This window comes from Antechinus flavipes, chromosome 2 (genome assembly GCF_016432865.1).
Source record: "Antechinus flavipes isolate AdamAnt ecotype Samford, QLD, Australia chromosome 2, AdamAnt_v2, whole genome shotgun sequence".
NCBI classification, from domain to species: Eukaryota; Metazoa; Chordata; class Mammalia; order Dasyuromorphia; family Dasyuridae; genus Antechinus; species Antechinus flavipes.
The window spans coordinates 245,780,424-245,804,788 of record NC_067399.1 but is presented as its reverse complement, the minus strand read 5'-3'; positions in this window follow the sequence as shown (position 1 = coordinate 245,804,788).

Sequence of the window (24,365 nt, the reverse complement as noted above, 5' to 3'; positions counted from 1 at the left end):
GCTTTTACTATTTTTCTGATAACAAGTAATAATGTCAAGTTTTTTTTTTTTTTTACTGAACTTTGATTATTAATTTTCAGTGTCTCAGTCATTGTAACTTGTTTGTATTGCTGTGTTTTCACTGTTATTTCCTCAAGCTACAAAAATAGTTGTGACACATAATCTTAGAACAAGGAAGTTTGCTTTGTCACAAGCATTGGAAACCCTCAAGAGCCTGAAGGAGGGTGATCAATGAGCTGGACAAATGGTTCCCCATGCTGAGTTTAAATCAGTTGATTCCTCTCATCTGACTTTCCTTTCTCACATGAATAGAGGACTGAATTTCCTGCTCCCACTTCTTTTGAGTCAGTAGTTTCTCATATGGCCTGTTTCCTAGCTGGGATGATGGTCTTTCTCCTTTCCTTCCTATCTTTTTTAATAGGGTCGTTGTGATGAGAGAACTTTGTAAACCTGAAATGTGATTGGTTATTACTATTATTACTCTTTTGGTTGGGTGTAAGGTACCTCTTTATATGAGAACCTGTTTTCTGAATTCTAGCATCTGACTCTCCCATTAATTTAAAATTCATCACACTACTTCAGGCCATATATTTAGTAGAGAAGGACTCCCCAAAATTAAAAAGTCAACTTGGTGGCTACAACTGTTCCTTCTTTAGGTTATGAATTGGATTTTTAAAAAAAGTGATTAGTGTTCTAGTAATCTTCCGGATGGCAGGTACCATGTTTTTCTTTTCTTAGCACAGGGCCTGGCTCTCTCTCTACCAAGATACTCTTTCACACCTAAGAAGGTGGTTTTACGAAATATTATAGACAAAGAAATTCACTACCTGATGGCTCATTTATGTGTGATGAGTCAGATGTGAATCCTCTCTAGCTTGGTAGGATCTACCAGAGCTTATGTTTTATAGGTCTAGGTACTGAAAACCCAGGGTCACATCTGTGTTAAAAATGGAGACTTGTCAAGAAAACATCAGAGCAAGAGAGATAGGATATACATGACCTAATCCAATTCCTCCACAAATTTCCTTTCTGATAAAGAATCTTGTGGTCCAATCCTACTGGATAATTTCTATGACAATCTTTGTTTCTTATTTCCCATACTGGAGGAACTAACTCTTCCTGAATGATCTCAACCTTTTTGGTTCAGCTTTCCCTCAGCAGTGTTGTAGACAGTTTGTATTATAATAATTAGGAAGTACAGAATAATAGAAAAAATATTGAACTGTGAATTAGGATAACCAGTTTCTAGTTTGTCTAATTTATCTAATGCTTTTCGAATATGGAAAGCATGCTAAGCCATTATCTCCTTTGATACACAATCCTGTGAGATAAATTATAGATGGGTTATTATTCCTAGTTTACAGATAAGGAAATTGAGGCTAAGAGATTCAATGACTTACTAGGGGTCATTCAACTAGTAAGCATCAAAGATCAGCTCTGAGCTCTTTGAAATCCAAATACAATACTTTTCTTATACTGCCAAACTATACTCTCTTGAGTTTTCTGGAACTTAGTCTTTTCCTTTTCCCTTATAACCCATCCCCTGCTCCTAAAATAAAGGGATTAGGCTAGGAGATTATAAGGATTTCAGTTTAGCTGGAAGTTACCATGAAGACTCTTTAATCCAGGGACTTTTATTTTTTTGTGTGTCACAATCCCCTTTCACAACCTGTTGAAATCTATGTATCCCTTTTCATAATAATGTTTTTAAATGCATAAAACAATACATTTAAGATCACAAAGGAAGCCAATTACATTGAAATAGTCATCAAAATATTTTTTAAAAGCCCATGAGCCACAGGTCCATGAACTCCTCATCAAGTTCACTTCAAAAGTGAGGAAACTGAAGCCCAGAGGGGTTAAGTGATTTGCCCATGATTTCACAGCGGTGGAGGTAGAATTTGAACTCAGGTCCCTCTGTCTCCAGATCTATTGTCCTTCTACTGTGTGATGCTAGTTTTGTGATTCCATTCTTTACTTATTAATTCACAACCTTGGATCTTTTCCTGGGTTCCACAACTATCCCACTTTTATTTCCTGTAGGAATTCCAAAGTTTTTCTCTAAGTATATTTAGCAGTTTTTCAACCTGCTCCATAAATTCCTCGAGGCCAGGTCTGTGCCTTTTCTCCTCACCCAAACCCTGTCTCTCCAGTCCACAGGGTAGCAAACCGAGATGGTATCGTGGCTTCTAGTTTCACCTATGGTTGGGATAGATGAGTGAGAATGGGAGGGGAGGTGTCAGATGCAACGAGCATTTGAGCTCCTCGCAGGGAGTCTCTATCATTGACTCAGACAGGCCCTAAACGCCTCGAAGCAGCTCAGAACAGAGGCCCACATTCCAATATTCTGCCTCTTGGCACTTAAAACAATTAAGAAAATGAGATTCAAACTATTCTGCTTGGTCTGTACCCAGCTCTTCACAGTTTTGAAAAAGAGATCCTGAGGTCTGCATCTTGCCACGCAAATCTCAGCCTTGGCCCGGAGCCCAGACTGTCTGCCTGACCCCAGGCTTGGCTCAGACCCTGGGGGGATGGATCTTCCATTATTCTCCCTGGATGAAAGGTGGGGAATAGGATGTCCCCGTGCCCTGCCCAATCCCACTTCGCCAGGAGGCACCAAGCACACAAAGCTCTGTTTGGCATCCCCTTTCAGGTCTATCTTCCTCATCTGTAAAACATGGTGATGGGGAAAGTTTTCCAGCAGGCCATGAAGGGAAAGCCATTATTCTGTTAATGCTTGCTATGGCCATGAAATACACACAACCATCTGGTTCTGCTCCTGACATGTTGTTTTTCCATTTTCTTCTGATGTGTTCCATCAACTTTCTCAACATTTCCTGGGCTGGATTCATCTTCCAAGAACATTTTTCATTAGATGTGAACCTGGTTCTCACTCTGGCAAATTCAATGAATCCCCTAATGCACCGAGTGAACTCACATAGCCTTTGGGAGTGCTTGGGCCAGGAGCCAGTTCTCAGCTGATGAAAACCACTGGCTTGGCCTAAGCAGTCACATTTTTAAATCCCACAACTCCCGAGGGCTCCTGTGACCTTCCCCTATCCTCACCCTTCCAATTACAACTCGCCCTCACCATGGTGTTTTGAAAAGAGCATGAATCTGACAGGAAGAAGACAGGCTTAGGGGCTTATAGCCTAACCTGCCACTTGGACCCCATAACAAATCATTTTCCCTCTCCAGGTCCTAGTCTCTTCTTCTATAAAACTAGGTGTGGGATGTAATAGAAATAGATCAAATCTGAAGGTTAAATTTTCAGAATGAGCATTTACCACTCAGATATCAGCAAACACTTCAAATCAGGGCTCAATTTATTTTATTGTTGATTGTCTGGACTTAAAAGGATAGAGAAAAAGTTTAAAATGCAGAGTAAACTCCAAAGTGCAATGTGAATACATCCCCTCACTTCCCCCTCATTGCCCCCCTAAGCTGGTTGTTAAACATATCCCAGCCCATCACCAGACCATGCTTCCAATGCTGAAATTCCATAGCTGTACGGAATTTCTATGCAATGATAATAAAGCCAGCCTTGCTTTCCTCTCACGAGTGCCATGAAGACCAAATGAGAAAGTGGATGGGAAAGCACTTTTTAATAGTAAAGAGCAGTATGAATGGAAGAGATTATTATTATTATCCCCATCACAGTTCAACTTCTCTCCCTTAAAATGAAAATCCTATAGTTCATTTCCCTTTCAGCTTCTCAGAAAATATTGAGGTGGGGATGGGGGAGGAAGGAGGGAAGTTGTATGTAGGGAGAGACCAGATCACTCTCTTCATTGAACCCACTAATAAGTAGCTGGATACTCCGAATCTCTGGTCTCTATGGTTCACTTAAAAGCTTTTCCTTGGGGCCCTATTGGGAGCACCAATCTCTGGTTAATGAATTACTGACTTAAGAAAAGATAGAAAGAACTTATTTTTCTCTATTCTCTGAATGACATCTAATCTGAAAATAAGAAATGCACTTCTTCCCATTCTCTCTGGGACACAAATCTCAGAAGAATAGATTATTTAGGATGTCTCTTGGGGAGGAGCAGAAGAAGGATGGTGCTAACATAAGGATAAAGGTCTGCGACTGAGATTGCATTGCATCCTCCAGCACACACACAAATTTGACATGATTGTCCCCATTTTAGAGATGGAGAAATTGAGGCTGAACAAGATAAAATGGTTTGTCCGAGCTCACCCAACTAAGAAGTGCCAGAACTTGGCCACCAACCCAGGTCTCCTGACCCTAGACCCAGCATTCTTTCCACTCTCCACAGCCTCCTGCTTGGCAGGCGATGACCTCGCCTTGACTCTCTGATGTTCACTAAAGCAAGAAAACAGAAGCCCCAGACGGATCTTGGAATTGTCAGGAGATTAGCTCACTGTTGGAGCCCCTGCTGCGTGCCCCGTCTGAGCGGGCTGGGCTGGAGCTTCTAGGGACAAGAACTTGTGTTCGTCTCAGGCTGGGCACGCTGACATCCCTGATAAATAATTGGAACCACCGAGAAAACATGAAGACGCCAACAAAGCATCCATTGTTTTGGCTCTGAAGAGTCTGAGGGAGCAGGCGAAAGCCGTTCGGGTTTGGGCTGGGGATGAGGTTGTACTTCGTTTGCACTTATTTGGGTTGCACTTCTTCCTTCAAGCAGCCCACTCGATTTCAGATGCAGAGCCAGGGAAGGGAGTTTACCACCCAAATGTGTTCAACTGGAGACTTGCACAGCAAGAAGTAAAAAAAAAAAAAAAAAAAAAAATCCGGCTTTTGGATTCTTCTACCAGCAATATTTGCTACTGCAGACAGAGTAGTTATCTCTGTCCATATCCTTTGCTTTCTGATAGAAATACAGCCCACTGCAGTGCTCCTATTGGGTACCCAATGGACACCACGTGGTGTAGCATGGTGGGTGTTAATATTTTTTAAAATCCCCCTCCCAGTCCTGCCTCCTTGGGAAGGATGCTGACCACATTTCTGAGGTTAAGAAGGTATTTGGTGAAAATAACTTTGGGAACTTGATATGGGAGCGCAAAACTTGTGACTAGGGGAGGAGATGCTTTCCAGGGATTGAAAACTTCACTTTGTAATGAGCACAATGCATTGTTTTGATTCTAACCTTCATTTATTGTGTGAGATCCACTTCTGTAAATTGTATGAGGAAGAAGAATGATCCCTTAATGAATCCATGATGGAGGGGTGGGGGAGGAAGAGAATGGCACCGCGGTCTAGATCTCTTTGGTGTGGATCACAGTCTTATAGAGGCCATCTAGTCCAGTTCCTCTCTTTGTACTGAACTGAAAGCTACAGATGTTAAGTGACCTGGGCACAGTAAGTGTTAGTGCACATTCAAACCCAAACCCCCATTTGAAACCCAACATGTTTTCCATCATCTTGTGCTTCCTCTCACACAATTCCTCATCTAACGGAATTCTTGTCCGGGTCTTTGCAGAAATCATCGAGAGACGATCAAACCAGAGCATCAGAAACCTTCATCGGAGTCTTTTAGATTTTAGAGATTCTTATGAAGTACTCAAGCTGTTCATTCATTAACCCTTACTCTTCTTGCATAATGAACATACATTCTGACATGGTCATATGTGTCACTAATAAACGAGCTGTTGTTATTACCAGTCGCCCACTTATTCTTCTTGTTACTGATTTTTCTGGGACTTTGATGTTACAGATTCTGCTGAGACTGTGGAAGACAATAAAAGTTATACTGCTGAGCAGTACTTAGCACAGTTTATGGCACATAGTAGGTACTTACCAAATGCTAGTTGACTGACTGCTGGACCTGAAAGAGCAATATTCTTTGTAAACCTTAAAACACAATGGAAATATAAATTATTATTCTGCTTATTATTACCCTGGTTCACTGAGGAGTCCAAGACACAAAACTATGCAGTTTTCTTTTCAAAAATTCACCTTTCCAGGGAAGAAGGTGCTAGGAAAAATTAGATAGTCACAATGACTTCCCCAAACAGATCAGGTTAGTCAGTCAACAAGGATTGCTTATATGCTTTCTTGATCTGATAATGTCATTTCCTTACTCAGTCAACTCCAGTGGCTTCCTATTGCTTTGATAAAATATAATCCTATATTGAGCTCCATATAACCTGATCTCAACTTTTTTTTTCAAGAACCTTCGGACATCCCTCCTCTTCTTACATGCTTCAATCCAGCTAAACTGGCCTCCTCTCTGTTTTTTGCACAGAGTCCTCTATCTCCCACCTGCATATCTTTGTTCTGTTCATTCTACATAGCCAGAATACACTTCCTCTTCACTTCCATCTTATAGAGGCTCTTTCTTACTTTAAGTTATAACTCAAGTGCAATCTTCCATCTAAAACCTTTTCTGATTCTCCCTATAGCTACTGTCTCTCTCCCTATTTTTGTATATGCTTACATGTTTTCAATTAATACATAGTAGTTTTTATTCTCATTAGAATGTAAGCACTTTGTGAGTGTAGATTATTTCATTCTTTATATTTGAATTCCCCAGTACACACTAGGCACTTAATAAATGTTGATTGTTGATACTATGTGCCAAGTGTGGAGAAGGTCCAGTACAAAGACAAGGATCAGGAGATAGTTTTTACATAGCAGAGTATATGCAGAAAGCATAAAAAGGAACCATTTAAAAAAACAATTTATATTTGGTCCTCAAGCTTCTGGTTTTTATTGACTAGGGGAGTGGAGGTGACATGGTCAGCTGAGTAGAACAAAAATGCTACATTTTAGGCCCTTTTATAATGAGATGTTTCCTATCCATACATCAAAATAATTCAAGATTTCTTGAAAATGTAGCAGTTTAAATAACTCTCTGATAGAGATGTTTGAAAAATGGAAGAGTTCTCAGAGTCCATATGGTCGTTTTATAAATGAAACTGAGACCAGAGAGTTGTTTTGTTTTATGTTTTTGATTTGCTCAAGGTTACACAAATTGTAGTTACTGCAAGCAAGATTTGAACGTTGCTCCTGTGGTTTCAGAGAATTTTTTCTTCCCATTTTACCATGCTTTTCTCCTTTTCTGTCTTAGCTTAAGATTCTAAGCTAACATCCCAGATTCACCACGGTTCTGTGCATTGACAACACAGCATTTAGGAAGATAATTTTGCTCAATGGCTGTCAAAGGTTGGTGCCCCCAACATGTCATTTGTCTAATAAAATTGAAAGCCTTTAAGAAGATTGATGGAGTCAGCCTCCCAGGTCCTCCTCCTTCATGGAGACAGAAGGACACCAGAAAGGTCAGGGTCTGTGTCTAAGATTGGGAGCAATAGCTATTGAATAATAAGAGGTCACATTTATATAATGCTTTAAGATTTTACAAGACAAAGTTCAGTGTATTATATAAAATGCTGGCTTTAGTTAGAACCAAGATGACCTAGGATCAAATCTAGACTCAAATCTCCTCAATTCTCAAACATCCTGGCTGCCTGACCCTTACCCATTTAAGGTTTAAATTCCTAACATAAGACAGTGAGGAGAGAGACTAAACTATATTTGTAGAGTTTCTTCACCTGGGAGCTCTGAATATGAATGAAATAATGGGTCCAGTCTCTATCCTTTAAAAATTACAAAGCATTTTGTGATCCTTGCAAAAATGCGAGGAGGTCAAGATACAAGCATGGTTGTATCTGTTTTGTAGTAAAAGAAACAAACCAAGGTTCAATGAACTAAAGGTATCTTATCCTGAGTCGCACAGCTAGTGAAAGTCAAAGATGGAGTTTGAACCCAGTTTTGTGACCCCAGGGTCCTGTGTCCTTTTCACTTATTTTACTCCTACTGCCTCACTCCTAGGTCTTTTTAATTCTCACTTCCAATTGACTGCCACCTGTTAGTCCCATGAACTCCTGTGGTTGACACTGTGACTGATGCTTTTGGTCAAACCCCACAGAATTCAGGTTTTAGCATTCTGGCTTTAACTGAAAAAGAGAGAAAGAGCCATAAGGCAAATGTTCCTGTTTCTAAGAGTTTATTTGCAGCAATTAGATCCTTGGGAATAGTCAACTGCCCAGAGTAGTTTATTAACCACTCTTAAGGGAAATTTACTTTTTTTTGAAATTACAATTAAAATGAAAGGTTTGTTCAATTTTGTAGGTAGTTTACAGTGAAAGAAGAAGAGACTGAGAGAAGAAAGGATAGTTTCATAGACAATGAAAAGCCCAACTATTGGCCATCCTCAATGGGTATTTCACTTGCCTCTTTAGTGCCTTAACTCATCCATTCTTACCATGGATGCTCATATTTGAAAACACCCTGGATTCTCCAAGGTCTTGCCAATTAAAGTGCAGTCCCTGGCAGGTCCTATCACACTGCATGCTGAATATGAATCTAGACATGGATTATTATCCATAGATCAGGAGTGCAGTTGTAACTTTTATCAGTGAACAGATTAAGGGAAATAAGGTAAAATGACTTTCCCAGAGCTAAAAGTGTCTGAGGTTGCATTTGAACTTAAATCTTCCTGACTCCAGGCCCAGCATGCTATCCACTAGGCTATTTAGCTGCCCCAACCTTGAATCAGGTAATGTTATAACAATAGGGTATAACCTTTCACTTGTCTTATCCAGCTAAGAAGAATGGGTCCCATGATACTTTCTTGTCTGATTACTAATCTATGTAATTGTGGAGAGATACAGCACCAAGTTGACTACAGGATTGTGCATTTTCCAGGCCCATCCACTCATAAAACTGTGCACGAAGGTGTGAAAGAATTGCAAATGACAATAGTGAAGAGACAACTTACATGGGTCCTTGAACTATTCAAGAAGTTCTATAGATGCTTGTTCCAGCAATATCAATCAATGTTACAATTCCAACCATATTTCATCATTTGGAATGGCAGGAAATCTATTATCTGGTGTAGCCAGCCCTCTCACGAGGCTTTTCTTCACACTGAGCAAAGCTGACACTCAGAAAATAGACATGTGGTTCTTCAAGTCTTTCCATCTTGGTAGCGTCTACCAGATCTTGAGCTCCAAGGTTATTACCATGTCATGATGAGGTATGGGAGTAGAACTTTAGTGCAAGAGAAAAGTAAGAAAACCATATTTTCAGTCCTACATCTCAACTTGATTTTCCAAGAAATTACTATTTCCTAATTTGATTAACAGGTGCCATTTTCACCTTTGATCAAACTTAAAGTAGACTAAAAATATAATCAAGATGTCTGGCCGCAGCAATCAATATCATAATAAAATTACAATTAATTTACTCTGGACTTTCAGGTACACCATGGGTCATTTATCTTAGCTGAATTTTTTTCCTTCAAGTTTCAAAATGGAAAGACATATTTTGCTCATGAAATTTTTATGTTCGGCATTAGCTAAAGCATCCATTAATTGTGAAAGGCTCTAAGCCCTGACCCACTTAGAAAATCAATATAATATAATGTGAGTTTTTCAAATGCTACAACATTTTCTAGTTCTGAAACTAGAGCTGGCAGTGGTAAGGTAAAGGAAATACTCAATAGTTTGTCTTGACTCAATTTGGATGGAAATTACTTCAACATTTCCATGGTAACTAAGATTATTGTTTAGAAAAATGGAATGACTATCCATGAGCAGGTGTATTTAGAGAAGAAATGTTCACAGTCAAGACTTTACCGAGAAAGAAGAATTGATTCTTGGCAAACCAAATACCAATCAGAAAATGGAAAATACCCATTCTTAATGCCTTGAGAAGAAGCTGATAAAACATGTAGCCAGAACTCATTTTCCACAAACAATATTAATGATGCCAGCAGGTCACCTGGAGGACTCTCATTTTTCTATAGTTAATTAATGCAAAAGCAGAATTTCAGCCTTCTCTGAAACAGATGAGGGAACGGTTGGGTGTGGAGGGCTTCTTCTCATTGTGTGATTGCCTAAGGTGAGGTTTTTAGCTTTTACTGGAATTGGACTTCTTTATACCACCATGACTAAGGACAGGAAGATTCTCAAACCAGGTTCCTCTTTTAGAAGCTTATCCATGCCTTACTTAATTAACTTGCTGATCCTTGGCTCCCTTTAGGGATAGGAATGACAAATAAATGTGACGAGTAGCTGGGTGCCATAGAAATGAGATTCTTTTTAGCTATATTGTACACAGAACCAGACACTACTTGTTCTCTGACCCCCTGATTCTTTCTAGCACAACGGCTGAGGGAGAAATAAAATGTTTGTAGCAAGCCCCAGAGCCTATCCCCAAATTGAAAACATATAAAGGCTTAATAAAGAAAGATTGAATACTCGGAGCTGAGGGTATTTGCATTCAGATCACAGAAGCTATGATTTCTTTTTTCATGATTTAAGAGCATTTGAAGGTAGAGGAGAATGATTTGGGTGCCATTCTGCTCCAGTCTGAATGCACAGCAAACTGAGAAGAAAAGGTCAAGCAATCAGCTGGGATTCACATTTCAGGGCTGTTTTGGATGTATATGGTATATGTTGACTAAAAATTTAAAAATAAGAAAAATTAAAATTTGTAACTGGAAGTACATTTAATGGTTGTGTGCATGCACATGTGCTCACATTCATAGGAGATATAGGGTAACCTGAGTTTAAAATTCTACAATTCAGAGAGTAGGGCTTGTTATAATTAATATGTTATGGGAGATTTTGATTTTCAGCAAATCTGACTATAGCAGTGTTGCTTTCATTGGCATCTTTCCTTTAAGAGTTGCCAATGCTTTTACAGATATTGCTACTAATGAGGAAGAAAGGGGAATGAGGGTATATAGTAGAAGAATGGAGGGACTTTCTCAATGTCATTTGTTGTGCCACTATTCTCCCACTGCATCCCAGGCTCAAAAACCAAATATTCTCTTTGATTCTCTCTGCTTGTAGAACTATGGGCTCATAGCATTGGAGTGGACTTGAAAGACCACCTAGCCCAACCCATACTTTAACAGGAGTGGCCTCTGTATCTCCATTATGGACATCCAGCCTCTGCTTGATGATCTTTATGAAGGAACATTTATTTCCTGCTCAGTTCTATGTCATTCTTAGATGGCTGTGATAGTGGGAAATTTTTCCTTATGTTGAACTAAAATTGGCCTCTTCATTAACCTCCTAGCCAATCTGTCAGCAACTTCTGCCAATTCTTTTTTTAAAAATATTTCTGCTTTTCAGTCTCACCCCTCCTTTTTTTTTTTAAATTACTTTTATAGTTAGCACATGGTACAGTGGAGACTGTTGGTCTAGGAGCCATGTTCTAGTTCTGATTCTGACATTAACTAACAAGGGGGCCATGGATATGTCATTTCTTCTTGCTCAGCCTCAGTTCTCTCATCTGGAGAATGAAAGGGTTGGACTAAATGAACTCCAACTTCCCTGAAATGTGGTGATTCATCTATTTATACTGCAGTATGAAAGGGCACTATCAGATACCTCCCTGCATACAAATCTGCTCTCACAAAAGGAAAGGAGACCCCAGATGCATCTCCAAAGATGGGGAGAAAAGGACTCCACAGCAGGAGAAGGGGAAAGTTGAGATACCAAATTCCCATTTCACAACATTTGAGTGAGTTAGTAAGCCAGAAGGCATGAGCTTTAACAGAAGCAGTGTCATTGCTGGATAATGTTGAAGAATAAGTATTTAAAATTGGACCCTGAGTAATGGTTGCTCTTTAATCTTTAAGCTCCAAATATTAAAAATCACTTAGGCCTAGAGGGTGATGAGAGAGTATGTGGTCTTATGTGGTGACATGTAAATATGTACGTAACATTGGGGGGAAAAGAAAAAAGCCCCCAAATTCAGTAAGTGACCAACAAAATTAAGAATGTTTCTTTTTTCTAAATGCTTAATTTTTTTTTTATTAATAGAGACAAGAAAAGTAGATAGCCCAGTATTCACACTTACTGAATGATGGCTCATTCTCCTGTTTGGTCTCCATCTATCTAAATCAATATGGTACCCATACAGGATTTTTCTTCTTTTAATTTAATCATTTCTTAAAAACTTTAAACTTAAAAACAAGAAAAGGGGAAAAAATTGCTGTGTATACAGGAGAATATGAGAAGATTCAAAATATAAAGCAACAAATTTCCATTTCAAGAAAGCCTGTATAAAAAATAAATACTACACACTGTGATTCAGAGCTGTCTATCTTTTCTTTTCTTCCTTGTAGGTTTTCTTTTGTTCTGTGCTGTACACTTTTTACTTTATATTTTTCCCTTCCTCTCAAACCCCAACTGAACCTCTGAGTATTGATACATGTACATAAGCACATATACATATATGGTTATAATCATAAACATGAACGCATATATTCATTGATACACACATATTTAAGACCATACTATACTTATTTCCATTTGTCCTCTGTTTCTCTGAAGGTGAATAGGATCTTCTTTTATAAGTCCATATCTTTCTGGAGTTCATTTAGTCCAACCCTTTCATTCTCCAGATATTGTTTTCTTCTTTTAGATTAAATGAAATTCAACTAAAGGTCTATGACACTTTGAAAATTAAAATACATTTCATAAAATATGAAGCTTAAAATTAGAAAGAACCTTAGTTTTTTCATTGTTATTCATTTATTCAATAGACATAAAGTCCCTACTAGAGTCTCAAAGAAATCCAAAATGTAAATAACATGGAGTTCTCTCTTTCATAATAAAAACAGGAATGAGATATTACCACAAATAACCATGGTGTGCAATGTTATATGACAAATTAATTGGAGAGTGGTTCAGTGTTGCTTGAGGACTGAGGAGAAAAATCGTTTTGGCTTAAGTTAGGATCCTGGTACTAGAATCAAGAAAAGTTACAAAAAGAAGAGACTGGATGATCTTGGAGACCTAGAAAGAAGAATTGTTACCCAAGCTCATACGACAATTCAGTGGCAGAACCAAGACTAGAATTTGGGTCTTCTGATTAATGGATCATTGCTTCCTATTATAATATTTTGCCATTTCCAAACTGGATGATAAGCTGCTTGAGGATAGGAATCATTTTTTTTTTTTTAGATCTCATCCATGCCCCCTTAGTAAATAGAAATATTCAGTGATTGATTGGTAAACTGGAGGAAAAATGGTTTTCCTTGCTTCTTACACATTATCTGTCATTAGAAATACATGTGGGATCAAGCCAACACTATCTGATTAATAATTAATAATAAGATTAATATTAATTTTATGAATAATAAAAGGAATCCAATTACAACCATGATTTATAATGTGCCTGTACTGTTTCCATTACAATTATACAGCTATTACATTTCTGCTTCTGCCTAACTTATTTTCTATTTGAATTAAAATTATAACCTGACTTCCCAAAGAAGGTCTGTGATGTAAAAAATGATATGCAAATTCATGACTTCATAGATTGAGTGACTGCAGGGAAAATGAATGAGGGAAGTAAAGAAATTGAAGGCTTTTTTTGTTTGTTTGTTTGTTTATTTGTTTTTGTTTTCCATGAAAGGAGCAACTTTACACAGCAAAAGAAGAGGAAAGCTACTGCTTGCATAGTTTCTGATGTTTGATCCTGGAGTACAATCAGTCACAGTCTTTGTTAAGTATCTGTCTCATTTCTGGGCTGGGATATGTTTAACTAGCAAGGCAGGTACATTTCCAGGCTGGTTTTGGGGGCAGGTGGGGAGGAAGTGTCTCATCAGCTCCATTATGCATCAGGCCATTTAAGCTCTTTTCTTTTTCTTCACTCCACAGTGGCTACTGGATTCCCCATGTCCTAGAATTGTACTGAGTTCTGAAAAAAAATGAAGGAACAGCATGGATTGTTTAAATCTGCAAGGGCAGTCTAGCCTGATTTTTCACAGAGAGAGCTCCATATTCTTCTATGCTGAAGTGGCCTTAAGAACCACTCCCATCCTTTGCTCTATTGTACCATTTGCTTTGAGCTGTAGTCTGACCACACAGCCTTGCTTTTTGATCTCTAAGTCAGATCCCAGTATGTGCATCACATGTTTCAAAAATACTTGTGAAGCAAAGGAGAGAATTCTAGTTAAGCTCTTTTGAGTATGGCGTTTAATTTTTTTTTCAATTGTCAATAATGTAAATAAGATTACTTGAAATGATCTTGAAAAAATTTATGGGACTTGCCCAAGATACAATCTCTATGACTGCATTAATTTAGCCCTTAATGAGAGTCACTGTGGTTAACTAGGAAGAGCAGGAGAAAAACAAGGTTTTTTTTTTTTTTCCCCTTGGCTTTGTCAGTGGGTTTCTGGGTAAGTTATTTCTAGTTTTTTAAATCTGTTTTATTGTCTATACAATGAAGGAGTTGAGCTAATATTCTTTGTTCTAAGAGACCGTCCAGTTTGAGGGCCCCTTTTGGTTTTCATGTTCTATGTTCCACTCTATGTACATCGTCCTATGTATCAAGGTTCTCTCTATTCCAAGCAGTCTGTGTTCCAAAGTCCTTTACAACTCTAAAAGTTTTTGTTATGAGGTTCATTGAAGAAGTCACATTTTATGCCCTTTATTCTAAGGTTTATTTTAGCTCTAATAACCTATGGTTAATTATATCTTTCAAATTTTTCTGTAATAATTTAAAGTATCTTGCCTATAGAAGAGACAAGGTTATGTCTTCTGCTTTTATACTCACCCCCTCTCCACATACATACTGCCTGTTACTAGACTGAGATTATGATGGGAATTCAGTGAATTCCTGCTGATTGATTGATTATCTCATGAATATCCTGAAGGAGTTCTGGCTCTGTGAGGTAGCTTCATACTAGTATAAAGAACCATCCACTTTAACCCTGAGAAAGAAGCACAAATTGTATTTTGACTTTCTAGACTTGGCTACTTTTATAAAAGGTGGTATATACATTCATCCATTCACTTACTGAAAAGACCTTAGTATAAACAACTCACCCTTAAGTTATGCTTTTTAGTTAATTGGGCTAGAGATATTGCTGTATTCATTTGAAACAAAAATTTACTTCTAACAATTCATCAGATCAGCAAACATATGCGATTTCCCAAATTGGAAAAATAGACTACTTGAGTTATTATAATTTTTGTCAGCTTCCAGTCCCATCCTTGATGGGGAGCATTCTCTCTCTCTCTCTCTCTCTCTCTCTCTCTCTCTCTCTCTCTCTCTCTCTCTCTCTCTCTCTCTCTTTCTCCCTCCTTTCTTCCCTCCCCTCTTTCTCTACCCCTCCATATATATGTTATACAGATACAGATATATTTCACCTTTCTTAAAAAAAATTAGAATCAACATGTTGACCAAATGTTTCCCATGAGACTATTGGCAGTTGTTTTTCAAATATCATCTTAGAATAAACAATCTTGAGGAAAAAAATGATCAATTAAGAAAAATGTTAAGAAAATTTCCGTTTAAAGTTGTCTAAAGACAAAATCAGCTTACTGCTTCAGAGTACTTGAATTAGAGAGGTAATGTACTCAATACAAAAAAGGAGACATCCAATTTTAGATATGTCCAATGTGGAAACTCCTTCCCCCCAATCTGCATATTTGTTACAGTGGTTTTATCTTTGTTTTCTTTTTTAAAATTTATTTTTGGGAAAATGGAGACTAATGATAAAGTTGCTCAAAATAAAAGAAAAGAGGGTAATTGAAGTATTTTTAAATGCGCAGAAAAGAACAGAAGGAAAGCTAAAAAGCAACACAGACAAGTAGGACATCTTTGAAAGTTAAATATTATATACTTAAAAGGACAAGCAAACTATGTCTGAAACATATTCACAGTATCATAAACAATCTTCTTTTTCTATTTTATTTGCACATGGAAATGTTCATTTTATTGGTACTTTTAAATTTTCAAATTAAAAAACCCTCTTAAAATTGTATCTTATAGAACACTATGTATTGCAGAGAGGCAAATATGTTACTTCTTGACTTCCAGGGGTGTAGCCAAGATGACAGAGTAATCAGGAAGCTGCTTGAGCTCGCCAAGTTTCCCTCAAAAATCACATGAAACCAAGCCTCTGAACTGTCTGATGGAATGACACCCTTCTCTAGCTCAATATAGACTGGAAGGATTTCACGAAAGGCCAATCTCACTGCAGTGAAAAAGGGTATTCAGCCCAGCTCAGACAGACTCTGGGAAAGGGCTTAATCACAGCAAATCAGCGGCTAAGACCCTTGGTCCTGGCTCAGTAGAAGAGCAGAGCAGTGAGGCAGCTTCCAGTCCCAGCTCAGAAGGCAAACTCTGGGAAACCAGACTGTTTCCTGAAAAGAGCTAACCCCTGAAAACACAAAGGACCTCTGTGTTCAAAACCAAGCTCAGAGCTGCACAGGAAACTTGGGACAATGCCTTTACTCCAGGAACAGAGCTCCACTTTAAAAGTAAAAAAAAGAGGAAATATCAAAAGAAAAGGAAAGAAAAGGAGCAAGAAACAGAAAAGAACCTTGACTATAGGAAGCTACTGTGGTGACAGGGCAGACCAAAACACAGACTCAGAGGAAGACAAAATGTCCAGAGAGGAAATCTCAAAAAATGATTTGAATTGTTGTTAAATCCAAGAGAAATGTTCATAAAAGGTAAAGAATAGAGGTAGATGTGTTACTTCTTACTTTTGTGGAGTAGGCAAATGGGTAGAGCCATTTTTCCACTAGTGGGAAATGTAGTGCTATTAATCATGGGGTGACTAGAGATGGGCTGAGGAAGCTCAGACAACTCAACCTCAAGATGACTAGCTGGCATGTAACCAATGAACGTAGTTTTATTTGTTGCCAACTAAATGGTTGGCATGAGGTTTAACCCTATAAATCTGACCTAATTAGCACCCAACTCAAAATCTTGGGAGACAACCAAGAGCATGAGAGCTTGCTGGAAACAAAGGAGGTTTTCAGTGGGAAGTATGTTAAATCCAGCAATAACAATTCACATTTATAAAGTGTTTTAAGACATATTTTATAGTAAGCATAATAAACCTCTCCCCACTTATTTAGGTAAACCACTCCCCCTTTTCATTCATAAGGAGACACCCAGGGTGACTGAGCAAAAAGAGGATTTAAAAAGGAATACATTGAATAGTGGGCAGTTGGATGGCACAGTTGATGGAATGCTGGTCATGGAGTCAGGAAAACCTGAATTCAAATCTGTTCTCAGACACTTATTAGCTGTGTGATCCTTGGTAAGTTACTTAACCCTGTTTGCCTCAGTTTTCTCATCTGTAAATGACAAATCGTTCTAGTTTCATTGCTAAGAAAACCTTAATGAGATCACAAGGAGTTAGATATGACTGAAATGACTAAATAAAAGAAGATCAACACAGGATGATGAAGTAAGAATTGAGAAGACTTCTAAAAGTGATCTAGTTCAACTCCCTCATTTTTACACTTTAAGGAACCTAAGTCTTTTTTTTATAATAACTTTTTATTGACAGAACCCATGCCAGGGTAATTTTTTACAGCATTATCTCTTGCACTCACTTCTGTTCCGACTTTTCCCCTCCCTCCCTCCACCCCCTCCCCCAGATGGCAAGCAGTCCTATATATGTTAAATATGTTGCAGTATATCCTAGATACAATATATGTGTGCAGAACTGAACAGTTCTCTGTTGCACAGGGAGAATTGGATTCAGAAGGTAAAAATAAGCCAGGAAGAAAAACAAAAATGCAAATAGTTTATACATTCATTTCCCAGTGTTCTTTCTTTGGGTGTAGCTGCTTCTGTCCATCATTGATCCATTGAAACTGAGTTAGATCTTCTCTTTGTCAAAGAAATCCACTTCCATCAGAATACATCCTCATACAGTATCGTTGTTGAGGTATATAATAATCTCCTGGTTCTGCTCATTTCACTTAGCATCAGTTCATGTAAGTGTCTCCAAGCCTCTCTGTATTCATCCTCCTGCTGGTCATTTCTTACAGAACAATAATATAAGGAACCTAAGTTTTAAGACTCTACATGTTTCTAAGCCAAATTTTTTACAGGTAGTGAATGGCAAAACGAGTCTGAAATCAGGTCTTCTGACTTGAAATCTTGTTTTTTATTTTATTTTTATTATACACAATGCTTTTTAACACAACTCATAGAAAGAACAGATAGAGAATTATCTACCAGGGACTTGGAGGAAGATTTGAGTATCGTCCTGACACCTATAGGGAACCACATGTCTTGAGTCAGGGCTAGATGTAGATGCCAAAATGAGGATAGAACCATGATAGGGAGGAATGGTCCTTTAGACCTTTCCCTAACTTGTACTAGAGACATTAGCATACCAGATGCACAGAACAACAACCTGAATCTTTGCTGATAATGCAGGTCATATTCACATGAATAGTAGGTGTCAAAGAAAAGTGGACCCTTTCCTTCTCATCTCCTCTGTCATTCCCAACAAGGGAAGTTTGCTTAACATCCTTTGCAAGAGAAAGGGAAGTTTTCTTGATAGTCAAGAAACATGGATAAGGTTCCATACTGAGATTTTTATTGAATTAAATAAAACTTTCTTAGATCCAATCATACCTGAATATATGGGGAACTGAGGGCTGTTTTGGGGAGAGAAAAATGAATCAAGTGCTAATTAATGTTTACAGAATTACTCTTGGGAAATTTTGTGACACCGTCTTCCAACACATACATATAATCATCAAAAAAAGGGGGAAATGTCCTTGAGTACAATGAGTCAAGGTTGACATTATAAATGTTATAAAACACATTTCCCAACAATCCCATGAGATAGCAAATATTATTCTCCTCATTTTACTGATGAGAAAACTAATGAGTGAATTCAAATGATTTACTGAAGATCATATAGTAAGTACATATTGAAGCCAGGTACCTCCTGATTTCAAGTCTAATACTTTATAATATATCACTCTGCCTCTAAGGGATAAGTAATGGTTAGCTAAGAGCTTCATGCTTCCAAGGAAGCTTGATCATATGGTGGAATTCACTCAAGGTTCTTAGTCAGGCTTGGTGAGTACTGTAGCAAATATATAGGGAAGAAATTTTATTGGGCTGGTGAGGCAGACACCACAATGAAAGACATCTGCTGTGAACCTCTGAGGAGGGGGCTTTTTATACAACTTTCAGACATCATTCTGCAGCATGTATTATGTTTCAATCAGTCTCTGCTTAGGTTCATCCTTGATGTGGAATGGTTCCACAAAAGGGGAGGAGTGGTGCATTTGGGGATATTAGAATCCCATAAATTTTTTATAACAGAAAGTTTTTATAACAGAGTGCTCCAGGATTTGACCAAGGAAGCAAGATCGTTGATCTTGTTACTGGAGGCTTTCACTTATTGTTCACTTATTTCAATCATGTTTGACTCGTTGTGATCCCATATGGGGTTTTCTTGACAGAGATACTGCAGGAATTTCGATATTTCCTTCTCTAGATCATTTTACAGGAAATAGAGGCAAACAGCATAAAGTGACATGTCCAAGGTCACAGAGCTAATAAGCCTATGAGGCCAAATTTAAATTCAGGTTTTCCTGATTCTAGGTCCAGTATTTTATTCATTGCAAATCTCTGAAGCTATCACCCTGAAGGTAAAATTATAAGATTTTATCCTACTCTTTAAGCTCAATATAGTTTTCCAGATTTTCTTCTATAGATGCAAGGATACCTGGGGAAGAAGTGAACCAGAATGGAAGCTACCTAAGGCACAGGAGACAAGATGAAGCATGAAAGAAACAGTGCATGAAAGAAGCAAGAACTTTCTACCAGGAAATTTCAATACCTGAAGACAAGTGCTTATTCTAAGGGGAAATTGGAAATTTTATTCAATGAAATTTTGAGGGGGTGATGGGCACAGGCCAGGATAAGGTAGCCCCTTGTATATGCTATGTGCTCCTGAAGGTTATATAGGTCCCTACAAGTACCAACAGAACTAGGCTGGCGCTTCTGGGCTTTGCTCTTTAGTTGAACCAAAGACTTGTATCACAAAATGTTCAAGTAAGACTCTGCATTTTAGGGGTGGGAGTAAGGATAGAAAGACAAGATATAAATCCTGGGAAGGACACCAAGGTTAATCCTGACCACCTGAATTAAGATCCCAGATTTCTAGGGCATTATCAATCACCTTCTAGACAATTCTTCTTATCCATTAGGGGAAAAAAAAAAAAAAAAACACTTGAAGTCACTCAGCATGGACTGAATATGGTGAATTCACTGGGTGTGTTCAGTCTTTCAGGAAACAGATTTTAAAGCTCTTCACAGACAGGGACTATGTCTTTATATGCTCCTTTAGAGCCCTGCACCATGTGGCCTAGCACAATACCTTGTGCACAGCCAACTCTCAATAAATATGTTTCACAAGCAGAAGCTATGTGTTTGAGCCACTAATTCTTTCTCCTCTTGATAGCCCCAAATTCCACTCCTTTTTAAAGGGTTGTGATTTGCAGAAACTCCCTCTGGCCACTGAAAATGATAGGATTGCTTTGGGGTCAGCAAATTCATTGGGAGGATAATAAAACAGTCTATAAAACAAGATGAAGATTCATTGCAAAGGAAAACCCAGATTCAGCATTGGGGCATGAAGTCGATGAGAGGCGGAGCTGGGACTAGAATTAGGTAATCGGGGCCTTGGTCCAGGTGTAAGCATGAGGTGCCACTTTCTGTGGGTGGGGAGGAGATGCACTTCCTTCCCTCCACCCCTTTGATGCAGACACCCACCTGGAGTTTCTCTTCCTAAAACACCAAGTTGCCAGGCTAAGAAAGTCCTTGGATTCCTGTAACCAATACATCCCTCTACTGGATCAGTCCATCAACTAACACTTATTAGGCACCTATTATGTGCCGGGCACTGCGATCAATACTGGGGGGTGCAAAGAAGGGCGAAAGACACACACACACAACAAACAACTCCCCCAAAACCAGTCCCTACTCTTAAGGAGCTTTAGGAACAAAACATGTAAACACTATGTGCAAGCAAGATGCATGCATGAGAAATTGGGGATAGGCTCAGAGGGCTAAGTACTGTCATCACCCATTTCCTGGGACAGATTACTGGCTCCTTATTGCTTTGCCTGGGGATCCTGGTCCACTTGTTCAGGACTCCGAGAGGAGATAGGGGATCATAAGTAAAGGCAGCATGTACCAGCCACTACTCTCCCCATCCCATCAGGATCAGCACTGGATAAACTATGCTGACAGGTTTTCTCTGTTAACTATTTCTTATTTGTGTGTATAAGAGATAGGTTCCTTCTCCATCGGGTAGTATGGAATCTTCCTCTACTGTTAAACTCCTCTTCGTCTTAAACCTCCTTCAGCATATTCTTCCATCTTCTAGTGCTTACTGAAAGCTGGCTTTCTCCTGAAAATAGCTTATCTCTTGTTGAGCTAGCTCAAAGGCTAGCTGCTCTGTCTCTTTCTCTATCCAATGATTTTCCTAAAGTGCAGGTTCAGTCATGTCACTCCCACCCCTCAATAAATTTCAGTGGCTCCCTATTACCTCCGGAATCAAATAGAAAATCCTCCATTTGGCATTCATAACCCCTTTCCGCTTTTCCAGTTTCCTCACACTTTACTCCTGTTACCTACTCTTTGAGTCAGTGACACTGGCCTCTAGGCTGTTCCAAGAACAAGACACAACATCTCTCAGCTCTGGGCATTTTCTCTGGCTGTCTAGCCATTCCTGGAATGACCTCTCCACTCCATCTGCATCTCTGGCTTCCTTTAAGTCCCAATTAAGTGAACCTTTCCCAATCCCTTTTAATTCTAATGCCTTCTCTCTGTTAACTATTTCTTATTTATCCTGTGTATATGGCTTGCTTTGTGTATAATTTATTTGTGGATTGTCTATCTCATTAGCTTGTAAACTCCTTGAAGGCAAGGATTTGGGTTTTTTTGCTTCTTCATATCCCAAGTGCTTAGCATAGTGCCTGGCACATAGTAAATGTCTCTGTCTCTCTCTCTCTTTCTCTCTGTCTCTTTCTTTCTCATCTTTCTCTCTGTCTCTGTCTGTGTCTCTGTCCATCACTCTCTCTGTCATACACACACACACACACACACACACACACACACACACACACTTTCACACACTGGGTCATCTGTTTGCCAATGAACCCTCCTTTTGTCATTATCAAGAAACAACATTTTTTCCAACATCCTTCTCCCCACTACTCATTGCTACAAGTAGACTTATTCCTGGTTGAAAGGGAATGGAGAATAAAACTTCCTGATTTTAGACAACAAGTAAAATCTCCTCTAGGGCCAACCTTAGTTTTGTTCTCTGTTTGTCCTAGGTTAAATAGAAGATCCCTAGGGAGAGTGACTATACCAAGGAAACTAATATAATTTTTGCCACCTTTAGATACAAAGCATAGTAGATCATCTCCCAATTTTCTAGACTCTGGAGCTAGCCTGAGTTCTCTTGAAACCCTTCAAGAGTTTTCATTGTTATTACTGTTCAACTGTTTTCAGTCACGCCTGATTATTCATGACCCTATTTGGGGTTTTCTTGGCAAAGACACTGGAATGGTTGGCCATTTCCTTCTTGAGCTCATTTTACAGGTGAGGAAACTGAGGAAAATAGGATAAAATTTCTTGCTCAGGGTCCCACAACTAGTAAATCCCACACTCTTATCCACTGCACCACTATCCAAAGGAGTTTTTACATTTACTGAAACTCAACCTTCATGTTTTCAGAGGCCAAGAGAAGTTTCTACTTCCTACAATACTTTGAAAAAATTGTGCTTTTAGTCTGACATAGTGGATGGAATGTTTTGTTTGTGAACCATATAGATCATAAGGTCTTTGAAGACAGGAATAGTGTCTTAGATCTTTCTACTCCAAACATAGTATGAGATTCTGTCATACATAACTGGTCTCCAATGAATATTTTTTGATAAACTAAGAAATGTATTTGCATAGTACTAAAGCCTTCTACACAATAATAGTTTTTTGTTAGCTCTTTTTTTTTTTCCTTTTTTTCCTACCAAAGTACTAGAGACCTGTTATAGGTCAAAGAACACAGATTCCATAGTTAGAGAAGCTGGATTCACATCTCACTTTTGATACTTATTACCTGTGTGTCATTGAGCATTGAGCAATTAACTGAGCAAGTTAATTAATTTCCTTGGACCTCAGTTTCCTCCTCTGTAAAAAGGAAAGGATTGTCCTCAATCCTTTCATGCTGATTCTAAGCTACTATTATGAATTCTGATTCCTTTTAAGCCATTTTAGGCTGAGACTCTGATTGTGCAGCATTTGGTATCCAGCATCCAGTTGTAAAATATCTCAGTTCCAGGCATTCTTCCTCTCAGCCTCCATGTGATTGAACAAGGAAAACCAATAGTGCCTACTCAGATTCAGGAGTGAAAGGAAACTGATAAAAAGGAAGGAATCTTTTTTGGTGAAATTGTCCTTGTCATGATTTTAGCTTTTTATTTTTCAAAATACATGCCAAGGTAATTTTCAACATTCATCCTTGCAAAACTTTGTGTTCCAAATTTTTCTCCCTACCTCCCCCCCACTCCTCTCCCCAGATAGTAAACAATCCCATATATGTTAAACATATACAATTCTTCTAAACATATTTCCATATTCATCATGCTGCATAGGAAATATCAGATGAAAAAGAAAAAATGAGAACGAAAAATAAAGCAAGCAAACAACAACTAAGATGAAAATACTATGTTGTGATCCATATTCAGTCCCCACAGTCTTCTCTCTGGGTGCAGATGGCTCTCTCTATCACAAGTCTATCGGGATTGGACTGAATCACCTCACTGTTGAAAAGAACCACTTCCATCACAGTTGGTCATCACACAATCTTTTTGTTGCTGTGTACAATATTCTCTTGGTTCTTCTTACTTCACTTAGTCTCAGTTCTTTTAAGTCTCTCCAGGTCTCTTTGAAATCATCCTGCTGATCATTTTTTTTAATAGGACAATAATTTTTCATAACATTCATATATCATAACTTATTCATCCATTCCCCAACAGACAGTCATTCACTCCGTTTCTAGTTCCTTGCCACTACAAAAAAGGACTGCTATAAACACATGGGGGTCCTTTTCCCTTTTTTATGATCTCTTTGGGATACAGACTCCGTAAAGACACTGTTGGATCAAAGGGTATGATTTGATAGCTCTTTAGCCCTTAAGTCTTTTATATCAGCTGTATTATGGGAAAAACTAAACATAAAAGACCATTAGCTGCTCTGTGATCCTGTTTTTGATATTTTCTATGGGAATTTTGCTTAATGTAGTGTTCTTTCAAATTAGTAAGGCAGAATTTTTCTAACACCAGTCCAGGTGGGTTCCATTAAGGGTCAGTCCCATGAAGAAAGAATCCTTGTATTACTAGCGAGCACTGATTTGTCACCTCCTGAGTTCTACCTCCCAAATAATTTTTTTATTATTATTGATTTTTGCCTTCTCTGTTTAATGTTTAAAACTTTCATGATCTGATCTCAACTTTTTTGCCTTATTAAATATTACTTTTCTTCATATATTCTATAGTCCAGTAAAACTCATCTTCTTTTTGTTCTCAAT